The following is a 9,670-nucleotide window of genomic DNA, read 5'->3' as shown; positions in this document are numbered from 1 at the left end:
CCGGAGCACATCCGACTGGCGCTCGCCTCGTGCCGGACGCAAATGGTCCTCCTCCTGCAGCGAGCTGGTGGTGTCGGTGCGGTGGTGCTGCTCGAGACCAGGCCTGCAGGTCAACGTCGGCAGGGCAGGAGTGAGTAGGCAGGGGTCTTTCCAGTTTCAATAAGAAGCTTCATATCAAGGTCCGCTGCCTTCATTTATTGTTTGGAGAGCACACTACTCTATGCACTTTTTTTTTGTTTTGTGGAGGAATTATTATTGGCATAATATGACACGCCACAACAGCCGGACACGCGTACTACATTGTTCGTGCGGTTGGACCCGGCGGACCGCGCCGAGCTCAGCGCCGCCCGAGCCGCACAACAAGCTCAAAGTGCCGCCCCGCCCCGCGACCTCACCTGCACTGGCGCCGCTGCCGTGGTGGAGTTTGGACGGCCAGACCAGAGGCCTGTTAGTAGTTCTGCCGCGACATTTCCTCTCGCGCTAATTATGGTAAGAGTTGTTCCCAACTTCTGGCCCAAACTCTCTCTCTCTCCCGAGATACAGACACACGTACACTGCTCTGCTTACCAATCCCGCCGCATGCAAGGTGTGTTGTGCATGGCCGTTGTGTTTAAGCGTGGCCCGATGTTCATAACTCAATTTAGTATGAACCTCGACAGAGTTATATTTATTTTAGATATGGCCAAATAAGTTAGTGACAACTTACTAAAAAACCTGTGCACCCATATATTTATGCAGGAGATTTTAGTGTGTACTTGACCAAGTACAACTACCTCCTGTAGGTATGCAAGGAGGTACAGCATTCAAGTACACACTTTATCGTGAGGCGTCTGTGTGCTTTGATTCCTAAATATGACTCAAACCCATTTAAATGATTGTTGGTGTCGATCAAAAGTAGTGTTCAGTTCTGTTTCTTCGAAGCTTCCCGCATCTTGCTCATCCTCATCACTCAATCATTTGTGCGTAATTCTGTTCAAATTTGTGCAAATTCTGTATGCGCAGCTCTGTCCATGATTATGCACAAAGAAAGTACATAAACATTTAGCGTGTGTGTGTGAAGTCGAGCGAACAATGCGGTTGGGGTAAAGCCCGAGTGCAGTTCAAAGCTCGCGCGGCCGGGCGGTCACAGGGAGGGGGGAGAGGGGAGAAAGAGAGACCCGTGGGCGACACGCGCGCGGCCTGCCTCGCGGCGCACCTTTAGCGGCGGTGGCGCACATGCGCATGCGTGCGTGCGTGCACGTAGGTTTTCCGCTCCGTGAACCAAACAGTAAAGTGCACTGCAAATGTGGTGGTGGCGGCCGCTAAAAAATTTGTATCCCGTGAAAAACTATTGATTTTGATAGATCCGTAAACATTCGCAGTTCGGGTTGTAAAATAGAAACATTTTACACTGGCTTTTTGGGCACTTGATTTATATATATTGTCATGAAACGATCTATATTTCGTCGTGGTGTTGTTGTTAGCTGTTTTCTTTTAATAAAAAAACGCTGGTTAGGGACTGCCCCTCTCTGACATTGGCCTATGCCTCTTCGCGTTTTCTGGATTCCCTCCCGGTGGCCTTCCCCTCGTGGAGGTGACCCCCCTTCCCCCTCTGTCCTCCTCTCTCTCTCTCACCCTCTCAGCACGCGGGAGATAAAAATGTCATCAGCCGGAGAGACGCGAAGTCTCCCGGGATCTCTGTCGCCTGGCGGCGGAGGCCGAGGCCACCGACTCAGGTACAGCCAAATTTACATGTTGTCGGGTACCGTAGCGATGATTCCTCGAGCATGTTGAGCTCTGTTTCAGCCCAAGGGGGATTCACCGCCACGTATTATGATGATCATATGTATGGCCATCTGCGGTCATGCACTCGGCGTGATAAAATGTTGCGCATGTACTCTGTGTCATACAAAGTCCCGCTTTTTGATAAACTGAGGGAAGGGTGCGTCCAAATCAAAATTATGATGATGTGCACTAATAAAACTGCCATTCTTGTTTTTCAAAATACAAATCGTAATTTGGCGACAGTTTTGGTCGGGAATGCATATCCTTTTCATTGGGAGAGTTGCGAGGTGGAGCGCTAATCACGTCTTAATTACACTGCGCAGTCATCTCTGCGGGTGCATCGCGGGCGGGGCGGGGCGGGGCGGGGCGGGGCTGGCTGAAGATGACGAGCAGACCGGGCCGCCACCCAGGGCGGCGGCAGCGCGGCAGCAGCTAGCCTCGCGCGGGGCGTCGACCCCCTGGCCAAGACCCGCGGCATCGGCGGGGAGGGTGGTCAGGTGGTGCCTAGCTAACTAATATTACATTTTATTTTGTTTCATTTCATTTTATTTGGACCAAAAAATGCATGGTCGTCAACTTTACTAATATTCTCCAAAACTCCCACCCACCCAGGTCGTTTCTCATTTCTGTTGGAGGCGGCAGATCGGTGCAGCTGCCGCCGCACATGCAGGCGAAGGTTGTCGATAATTACAAGCCGGTATGGCGGCATGGTTTGTCGGGCCACACTTGGTGGAGCACACGCCCAGGTGTGGGCAGCGGCGGCGCGGGCAGCGCCACAGCCCGGCTGGTGACCGCGGAGTGACCGCGAGCCAGCCGGGCCAGGTGTCGCGCTCATTGTGGGCTATGAGTTATGGAATGGGGCTCGTGTGCGAAGCGCTCGCAAGTAAGAGAGGAGGCGCGGGCGTCTGTCTCGCTCGCACTGCAGGATGGGCCGCACGTGGACAACACACACACCCGCCCGCGGTGGGCGCGCGCCAGTCGTCTTTCGGCCTTCGGCAGAATCCTACATAATTTATCAACGATCCGCGAGATCAATCGCGAATCGAACAGGGAAACGACAACAAGCACCAAAGGGGAGTGACTGATGATATACACTTCTTTCGCGCGCTTCTCAGTTCGCTTGACCGGCCCCTGACACACACGTTTGGGCAGTCGCCCGGAAAGGGGGGCCTTCGCTGGGTTGATGTTTCACTTCTCTTGACCGCGCGACGTAAATTCGATCTTTAATTCGCATCCAAACGACGGCTCCACTTCGGAAGGAGGTATTCGAGCCCCGTGCTTCCGCGCTCAGCGGCGGTCCGCCGGTCCCGCCGGCCCCGCCCCGACAGCTGACAAGCGCCTTTTATTTTACGAGTGGTGGGGCCACCTATTAACTCTTCTGCTTGCGCGCCGGCCAGTCTGCAACGGTCTTTATGGGCCCGTCTGCCCCCGCTGCTTGTCCGTCAGAGCCGCACGCGGCCGCGTGCCCCGCGGCGCTCTGTCCCGCTGCTCACGACCAGCGGTTATCATTTTAGTTAAAAATAAAATGCACGGGCTCTTCTAAATAATGCCATTTTTGCTCTGACTTTTGACGCGGCTTGGCTTGGACTGAGGGGGGCGGTCGTTGTTGTGTAGGTGGGACTTCTGATTCGCCGTACTAACTACCCGCGAGACTATGCCCGTTCACGAACAACTGCGTGCTCACTACTCTGACAGTCATCAAATGTGTAATACATCTCATGCATCCTTTCCGGATGCTTAACGTTGTGGTTTTGGTCACTTTGCATGCTAAAATTTGTGGCATACCTCACGATATTTTGAGAAGAGGAATTCCAAAAGGGGATGACGGGCGATGACTTTTTATTTTTGAAATGAAAAAAGTGGACACAGAGTGTTAGTAACCGATATGTTTGTTATCGAGTAATATTTGCTCGGGCTTCCGTCCGAAGCGTCGCCGCGTGCATGCATGTCTCCGGTCGCGGAATGTTCGTCCGACTTTCTCACTCTCCGTCCCGCCGGGTTGGTCCCCGCCCGGAGCGGCCCCTGCGCGCCGCGGGCGGGGCCGTGGGGCGCCGGAGCCATGGTGGAGCCCTGGCCGAGCCACGGAGCTCTCGGCCCGAACAGACCCCGGTACGGCTCGTTTACAGCTCACGGCGTCTTCATCACCCTGCCACCTGCTGCGGTTAATGAAGAGAAGACGAAGCAAGGAGGTAGGAAGAAGGAAGAAAGGAAGAAAGAAAGAAAGAAAGAAAGAAAGAAAGAAAGAAAGAAGGAAAGAAAGAAAGAAAGAAAGAAGGAAAGCGAAAGAAAAAAAGAAGGAAGGAACACCCGGAAAAATTAAAAGTTGCTGCAACGAGCGTATGGTTACTGTAGAGACAACCACAAAATATGGTCGAGGCTACAACAGCACAGGTGTATCAACCAAGAATACGGTTTTCACCACTGATGGATTGTTCTCTCAACCATATCTCATGGTTATCCCTGAAAGAACCGTGAGATGGTCCCTACAACTTTTCATTTTTCCGGGTGAAGGAAGGAAGGAACCCTCGAACCCTACGTCTCAAGTCTTCTGTCTTCTATGGCTGCTCAACTCACCGTTCAAGAGCTGACAGTATCATAAGTTGAAGCAAATAATTATTGCTCTTTACTGGAAAAAACTATATGGTAGGACGTGGCATAGAGCGACCGAATCTACTTCGATCAGTGCTACGTACTTATCCTATTCTGTCCAGTTTCGTTGTAAAAGCGCAGATTTCTGGTTATGAAATTAGTAAAGGATAGCGAGGGCGCTAGAAGTGAGGTAGGGGCGGGCAGGGAAGGGTGGGCGGGAGGCGGGGCGGGGCTTTATCTTTCTGGGGCGGACGCGGCAACACCAGCCCCATGTGCAACCCGTCCGCTCCAAACTTCACTTTGCCCGCTTTATCGGCGGCGCTCAGCCCAGCTGCTCATCTATCTGGGGCGCCACATCCAGTCGGTCTCTATACCTAATTGCAACGGTCCTTGACGGTCCTGCTCGCCACACTCCAGTCCCGCATCTGCAGCCCTTCAGCCCGCTCATAGAGTATTCCGCGCTGCGACCAAAACCGGAACCCAAAGAAGAACATCTTGACAGCCGCGGCTCCTGTTTCCTCTCGAAAGCTGGCAGGTCGACGGTGACGTCAGTCTCGCGGTCGCCCGATGAGCGCGCAGGTTCCAGCTTCGATTTAAGCGGAATATCCTATCTCTACCACCTTGACCCATTGCCGGACGCAATGCGCAGTGAGTTGTGCCTGACGTTGTGTTGATCGGGTAAGTCGGACTGGGTCGCGCATTGCGCTTCTCCGGAACTGTTGTGCGAAGACTGATAAGATGGGGCATATCAGAGACTCACCCTCCCCCCTCCCCATCCATCCTATTTTTTTTTGGGGGGGGGCGAGTTTTGTATGTCCCCGTGCGTCATTAGTCGCGTGATGTGCGGCGAGCGTATCAGAGACATAATACACCGGCCGAGATAATTGGTGGAAGTACACTCTAGAAATCAAGGACAATTTTTGTGACTAGCACCGGACTTCTTGGTGCGTAACTGAGTTCAGGTACAATATTGTAACTTTGCTAGTTGCAGTTAGACATTTAGAGTGTTTGGGGGGGGGGCGGTTGGAGGGGGGACTTCCTTCATCATTTCGTTGTGTTTCTTCAGGATCTTCTTCCCTGACCTTTCAGACCAGCAATAATCTTTAGCTTTTTTCGTTTTGGATTTTGAGGATTGACTATTTTAGCTCAAATGCCCAAATGCTAATTTTTTGAATTTTCAGCTTGGGAGCTAAACAAACAGACTTACTGCGATAATTTTTATTATGCCTTCCACATGTTTAAAATACTGAAACTATTAGATTTGATTTCAAGGACACTCGAATGTTCTGTTTTAATTCGATTGTCGTTTAAGTTAACATCTAGTTTTCTAGTAAACAAAGTCCTCGGACTTTAAAAAAACTGGCCTGCCGGCCGGTAACGAGACAGTCCAGCTCCAAAAGCAAATTCAAAATATACAGGCGATAATAAGGTATCAAAATAAGACTGAAAATCTGCTTATCAAATCTGGAACGTTAATCGGCAATATCGACAACGGCAACCTTTATCAAGACGGGATACTTTCACCTTCGGGTACAGGGACTGTCTATTAGATAAATTCACCCAACAAAAGACAAAATGATGCTAGAATCACCATTCAAATTTTGCCGAATTCGTAATTTCTGGCGTGCGCGAAAACAAGCACATTTCATATTTGAGAACGTTGTGGTTCAAATTTGAGACTGTGGATCACATGTCAAGTGGACAGGCAAGCCGGGCGGAGGGCCGGGCGTGGCCGGGCGGGACGGGGCGCGGCGCGGCAGGGCGATTCGGGCCGGGGGCGTGAAGAGCGAAGAGCCGCGGCGCTCTCTCAAGTGGCTGGGCTGGGGCAGGGGCGCTCTCAAGGGTCGCAAGAAACCATCGGGAACACGGCGACGACTGAACCTGTCATGTTTGTTAAGATAGCGGCAACACTTTGTGGTAGACAGCGCACAGCGCACAACGCACAACGCACAACGCACAACGCCACAGCCCTCCCCACAGAATATATACTATAGGCAGACTGGGCTTCGCTGGGCTGGAGCTGAGCTGGCTAACGGGGAACTAGAACTTGATCAACGTCAATCGGCTTATCATAACTGGAACGTTAATCAGGTCAATCGGCCATCTTTATCAAAACTGGAAACTTTTACCTTCGGGTAGAGACAGCCACAAGGGACTGTCTAAAAAAAAAAATGTATGGGTCCGGAACTCTGGCGACTGCACTTTGTCTCGTGACGAATCTGCTGGAATGAGTTTCAGTTTAAACAAACGTCCCTCGCCGCGCACTCCTCTCTTTCGCAAACCCCTTCCTTTGCCAGGTGTTCGTTTCATAACTTCTTTTGCCTTGCAGTTCGTTTTACTGCCCTCCTCATACACGTGTTATGCCTTCCGTTCGACCCGGTCCGCTGGCAAGGCAGCGTTGTGTAGGGAAGCAAAACGCACGACTGTGTGTGTTTGTGTGTTGTCGTTGGTGTGTCGGTGTGTGTGAGTGAGTATGGGTGCGCATGCCCGCAGGGAATGACGGTATGGGCAGTGTTGCCAGAAAGGTATGCAAAAAACCGCGCAATGCACCTGTGCGCAACGGGCTTGTATCTCCGCCTGCCTACTAGGCAACATCTGCACAGGCGCGCATGCGGTTTGCCTAGTAGGCAGGCGGAGATGCCACCCACAGCACACACGTGTATTGGGCGGGTTTTTGCATAACTTTTCTGGCAGCACTGGGTATGGGTGTGGCCTGTGGTCTGCACGACAGCGCCTGGGGGCGGGCACCCATCGCTGGAGAAGAAGATGGTCGCAGTCGTCCAGCGAGCCACTGCCTGCATACATGACTAAGGCGTCAAAGGAAGAGTAACTGTTCGCGTGGAGTCGAGCGACGGACGAGCCGGGGCTACCCACGGCAAAAACAGCTCCTTGATATCCAAGAACCAAGATACCGATTCAAGGACTGGGGAGGGATAAAACACATGGGGCGTCCTTGAATCGGTGTATTGGTCCTTGAACATCCAGAAGCTGTGTTTACCGTGCCTAGCGTCGACATTTTTCCATAAATGAAGCAATTGCATCCTGCCCTTTGTTTTTTTTTAAATCAACAAAACACAACCATGTGAGTGGTGTGCACTTGCACTTCTGCAAGTGTTAATAATATCTCTGTTAATATCTATACATCCCACACGTTTTTGATGCACTATTGTCATACTTAGCTTGCACATATTTACTGCTAGCAAGTAGTATTTGCAATGTCCCATTTCATTTTCATACACTATTCATAAATCGCAAAGGGGCTGTTATTTTGTAGCTGGATACAATTTTTTTCCGCACTTTGTGAGTCAAAGGAGAGTTGACATAACTTGGTGAGAGCGATGCATCTGGGAGGCTCGCCTGTGCCCTGTGTGCCCCGCGCTGCGCTCGGCGCCGGAAGGAGGCCCGCGACGTGCGCGGTCAGTGGACCAGGCTGCTGCGCCGGGCTGCGCTGTGAGCCGCATGTGGCGGTGCAGTGCCCTACCTACATCCCATCCCCATCCTGCGCATGCACTCGTGGAAGGGAACGTGCTCGGGCGGTAGATTACTGTACCGACGGAGGCAAGAAGGTGTAGCAGGGGGACAGGTTTGGCCCATGCTGGCACGTATTTTTCTTAGAACGTTTTTGGAACCTGGGTTTTTGGTGCAACAAGTGACTAGTTTCAGGTGCACCTTGGACGTATATTTCGGTATGTCGGTCAAAGAGTTCGTTTTCGGTACAAAAGCGATCAGTTTTGGAAGTGAAATGTCAAGAACTCTAGGAGGTATTTGAAATTTTGAGAACAGATTAAGTTCATCGAAGATTCGCCATATGCCCTTTAAAAGTACGCTGATGGTTCAAGTACAATCAAATGTGCTTTTGGAAGAAATAATTGTGTTTTCTCTTCCGGTGCCAAAAAGGTGGTACAGAAAGCTTTGAGAGGTAATTCATGGCACTTGCAGTTGAAGCACACTTGTTTGTAAACAGGATTCACCTCTTGGACACTCTTAGGGGTAGTTTCCGTGTAAGGGGTGGGGTCCACGCTGCCGTGTTGTGAACTTATGCGCCCTGCCCCGCCACCATGCTGCCACCGCCTGGCGCTGGGTATGAGTGAGTGTGCACACGAGTTCTGCAGGCCCCATACTCCCAATCAGTGGCGGCAGCTCTCGCCCGACTCTGGAGGCGGTTGGTGAGGCACGCCACCTTCACGCGGAAGCAAGCGTTGTGCGGTCGGGCAAGCTGAATGCAGCAGACGATTTGCCTCCCACGATCAGCTGGTCCGAGCCGCTCTGCCGAGATGCACGTTGTTGTTGTTGTCGCTGTTGTTGCCGACGCTGCGGTGGCTGCGGTCGCGCGGCTCTGGACCAGAACAGTGTCAGCGGATGATGCTCAGACTTGCTTCTTCTACAGGGGTCGCGGGGCCAACCATTCAACTGTCTAACCCCCAGCCGGAAATTCATCGACATTGTCATGTACGTCGACGTTGAATCGACGCCTTGATCCGGCCATTGTTATCGTTTCTAAATCCAACGTAAATGTATGACTTGTTAGACGTCGATTCAAGGTTAATTTTTTCTCACCTTCAGTTTTCGGGCTGGGCTCTCGGCCCGACTCTGTGGCCGTGTTTCCTCCGCTGCGAGCGGGCGGGCGGCGCGGGGTGCGCCGGGCGACACCTCTAGGCGCGGGCCCTTGGAATGTTTACAACGGTGACGCGCTATCTGTTCCATCAGCGCCAACGCCACGTTTGGCGGCGCCCGGACTTGGAGAGAAGCAGAGGCGTTCGCGCGCTACTGCAGCGCCATAGCAATGCTGCTACGAGCCCGGTTGTGGTATAGAGCCGAGCGCAGGAGGGAGGGCAGCTCCGTCGAACTGCAGAGAGGTAATCCCAACTCGCCTCCTCCCCCGGCCTATAGGTAGAGGCTGCCGCGGCGTGCCCCGCTGCCGGCGCGATCAGTTCACACCCTCTCAGCTGGACAGGGCCCATTTCCTGCTCAACGCGGCGCGGCCGGCACGCCACGCCACGGCACCCGGTGGGGCGGGCGCTGAGGCTGCGGGGGCGAGCCGTGAGCCCTCCAGCCCCAGCGGGGCGGGGCGGGGCGCTGGGTTAGCAGGTGGAAACCGATGATTAGTGCGGTCTGCGCCGCGGACCTCCTCCCCTCTCCCCCCCTCCCCCCGGGCCGTTGTTAGCGGCGCCTCTCTTCAAGGCTGCTTGCTTCTGCTGCCGCTTCTGCTCCACCACCGAGAAAGTGGAAGAGGTAGGGATCGGACCTCCGCGTCCTCGCGCTATGCGTGACTGCGTGTTTAAACTTCGGAGAGAGAGAGAGAGAGAGAGGGGGGGGG

The sequence above is a fragment of the Frankliniella occidentalis genome, unplaced genomic scaffold, assembly GCF_000697945.3.
Source record: "Frankliniella occidentalis isolate FOCC.00 unplaced genomic scaffold, Focc_3.1 Scaffold20, whole genome shotgun sequence".
Lineage (NCBI taxonomy): Eukaryota > Metazoa > Arthropoda > Insecta > Thysanoptera > Thripidae > Frankliniella > Frankliniella occidentalis.
The sequence above is the reverse complement of the archived record's forward strand: the minus strand, read 5'-3'. Positions refer to the sequence as shown.